A 4,001-nucleotide genomic window follows, 5' to 3' on the forward strand; every position below is an offset into this window, starting at 1 on the left:
CTAGCTAGAGAAAATTAAGTCATGACATTGGACAACACACAAAAGACAAAACACGAAATACAGCTTTCACCTCAAAGGGAATGAAAGATTGTTTATTCTGGAGCTAAATATGAGTGACCAAGGCCCAGGAAATATGGAGATAGGTTACCCCAGGTTCTGTGCTCTCTGCTTGGAAGAAGTGTCATGAAGTTTTACAGTAGAAGAACAAAGATAGTCATAAATCAAGACAATTTAAAATCACTCTGCTAGGAGCATCAGAAAGCTACTTACAGCAAATGGGGAAGGAAAGTTTCCTTCAACCCCGGTTCTATCTGAGGACATCCTTGGGTTGGTGGAAGCTAGGGGTCTGCTCAATTAAAAGACTGCAAAGGTTTTCTTTTTTCTTGTAATCTATTAGTCTCAGGAAGTCCACTCTGACAGAGGTGGGTGAGGAATGGCTGAGATAAGGTTAATTGGCCTCCGGATCTGTGACATTCCCACCCCGCCACACCCCTGCAGTTCTAATCAGCCTGTGGTCTTCCTCTATGCAGATACTTCCCAGGAACTCTTATTGACGGCTTTGCCCTAGAGAAACTGAAGGTGATACTTGATCAAATCTAAAATCCAAAATAATATCCTTAAATTTCACATGTCTATGTCTGACCCTTGAAGGGGGCGAATGACAGTGACAGTAACTGCGAGAACTCGGGGACCAAGATCCTAGAGTCAGACTTGACTAGGTTTTCCGTGGGAAAATGCCAGTCAGGTCTCACTGATACTCAGGACCCACATGGTGAAAGCTGGCAGGTCTCCATCCACACCCACAATACGCACACAGGGAAACAAAGGTAAGAATCTCAAAAGACATGGCCATCTGTTTCAGTTTGCACTGCGTTTGTTTTGTGGGCTGTGTGCATGAAGACACTAAGGATGGAGCTCAGAAAGGCTCCCAGCTAACTTCTGACAACACCTGTGTGTCAGACCCCTCAAATGCACTACTAAAAATATCGCTTAATGTTGCCCAGGCTGAATGGCCGTTGCCATGGCAGTTGAAGAACCTAATCAGATAACAGTGATTAGAGAGGTACAGTGCGTGTTCTCATTCTCGATTGAGTGGTGCTGTTAACTGGAACACCAGTTTTATAAATTCTACTCAGGTTATCCTGAAACCAAGATTAGCCCAGGGATGAATTTATCTTTATTTCTAACTTGTTTTTCTTACGATTGGAGAGCTCCACCATTTTCTGCGATGAGCAAACATTTATTGAACAACTATTATATGCTAACTGAATTAGAGATTAGAGACACTCACCAGGCAGTCTTTGCTCTTCTGGAGGTTGCCAAGTAGCAGGCCAGATAAACAATTAACAACAGACAATAAGGAAGCTGACAGAGTTGAGCTCTGGGAGGCAGTTTTACTCACGGGTGAGTCTGAGGAGACGTCACAGCTCTGAGCTTGAAGATGAGGTGAATAGAAGGAAGGACTTGGTGTCAAACACCTTTAATCCCAGTGCCTGGGAGGCAGAGGCTGGTGGATATCTGTGAGCTCGAGGCCAGCCTGGCTTCCATGGAGAGTTCTAGGCCAATCAGGGCTACATACTGAGACCCTGTCTTAAATAAAATAAAATAAATCTGAAACAGTGAAACTTTTGGGGTTGTGAGATGGCTCCGAGGTTAAGAGCACCTTGTTTGCTTTTGCAGAAAGCCCTGGTTTGGTTTCCAGCTCACACATCATGATGACTCACAACCATCTGAAACTCCAGTTCCAGGGGATCTAACATGCTTAGTGTAACCTCTTGAAGTACCAGGTACACATGTGGTAAGCACACATACATACATATATACAAGTAAAATATCATAAACATAAAAATAAAGTAAATATTAAAAAAAAATCCCAAGGGAGGGGATGTAGTACAACCCCTTTAAGCTTATCCCAAAATAGCTTACAAATAAATGAGACTCAGACTATGGTTATTTTATGTGACTTTGACAATTGCTGGGGGGTAACCCCTAATCTACTCTTCCAACTGCTGGCCTGGCTGCTCCCCAGTGGTGGCGCTCAGACACTTGCTGTTTCTCTGGCCCTGTGCTCACCGTCCATCTCCCCTCACAGCGCTTCCACGCTTAACTTTCTTCTTCCTCCTCTTCTCCTTTCTCTTCCCCAACCAGGTCACTCCAAACCCACCTACCGCAAAACCCTCCAGTAAGTGCCTGGAGCTAATCTTATTTAAACAATAGTTTTGAACCGGGAGCAAGGTTTGCACAACAGAGGCTTGTAAACGGAGAAGTCACTGCAGACCTAGACCTTCTAGTACAGAATTTAGCATTGACATAGCAGAAGACCAAACTCAACAAGGGGACCTGGACGGCAAAGAGATGGAGGGTCAAGTGCACACTGGTTCAGGGCAAAGTGACCTACTGGCTGGGTCACGTGAATTTGGGAACACTACAGAGGTGGAGGCTAATTCTACTCAGCTGTACCGGAGGCTCTGGGCAGTGCTATAAAGCAAGCAAAAGAGGCAATGGGTATATGCATTTAAAAAGAAATAACGAACTGTTTTTATTTTTCGGATACTCTAGTAGTCTATTACCACACCAGCTTTGATAGGTCAGCCATGTGTCTGTTGTCTGAGACCCAAGACTATGCAGACCACAGAAGAAACAGGAAAGTGTTGGAATATTCATGTTCAACAAGGATGTCAGGAACAATGGATCTGCTCACAGAAAGCTGTAGAGTTCTGTAGTTCTATTACTTATCTCCAAAAAAGCTTTTCTGGATAACCCGGACCCCTGCAGAAAACTACAACTAGATACACACAAAGAGTCTGGGGGAGGCCAGCCCCAGCGGGTCACTGAGTGCTGCTCCTACAGCCAGGGCCCAGGGACGCTGCAGAAGAAGCGGGCAGAAAGACGGCACTAGCCAGATTAGCAGGAAGTCTGTTGTCACACCGCTTCTCTTAGACACAGCTACACAAGCAAGACCTGAACAACGACAACATCAACAGACCTGCTAATGTGGAGGACGGCAGATCTCCTGGGGCCCCCGTCCTAGAGAAAGAGCCACCGACAGGTGACCATTGCCGAGAGAAAGGGAATTAACTTTTCCCAGGCACGAGTCCCCTGATGGCTATCCAGTACAAAGTGGTCAGGCCTGAACCCATATCAAGCAACAGGAACGGACCCAGAGGTTCTATTTGTATAATGCTCCTCTTGTGTGTGTGTGTGTGTGTGTGTGTGTGTGTGTGTGTGTAACAATAATAATCCAAGAAAAAGATGCTATCAATTTGAAAATGGGGCATGGGAGAGATTGGAGGGAGGAAAGGGAAGAATGGGAGTAATGTACTTATATTTTAATATTTTAAGCCTTCCTCTGGCCTCCCTGCCTAACTGAAGATCACCTGACTCTGGACAACAGCAGAGTATCTGAGAGAATTCTGAGCAATGGCCCAGTTTTTATGGAGCTTCAGAAACCAGAAACCTTGAGGTAGACTAATGACTTGAATATTTACATGTGCCTTTGTCAGGGTTTTACTGCTGTGAACAGACACCATGACCAAGGCAACTCTTATAAGGACAACATTTAACTGCGGCTGGCTTACAGGTTCAGAGGTTCAGTCCTTTATCATCAAGGCAGGAGCATGGCAGCATCCAGGCAGAAATGGTGCAGGAGGAACTGAGAGTTCTACATCTTGTTCCAAAGGTAAACCAGAGAAGACTGGCTTCCAGGCAGTTAGGATGATGGTCTTAAAGCTCAAGGCCATAGTGACACACTTCCTCTAATGACCACACCTCCTTTAGCAAGGCCACATCTCCTAATAGTGCCACTACCTGGGCCAAGCATGTGTAAAACACCACAGCATGCAAAGTTGTCTGGGCAAAAAGACAAAAACCAAACAAACAAACCCATACCAAACCAAACCAATTATGTGACACCCTGAAGCTTCCAATGCCCTAAGATAAATGAATATTTGATGGAGACATGGTGGAAGTGTTAGGTGTGAGAGAAGCCTGCTGTGTACAGG

This window comes from Micromys minutus, assembly GCF_963924665.1.
Source record: "Micromys minutus genome assembly, chromosome: 21".
Lineage (NCBI taxonomy): Eukaryota > Metazoa > Chordata > Mammalia > Rodentia > Muridae > Micromys > Micromys minutus.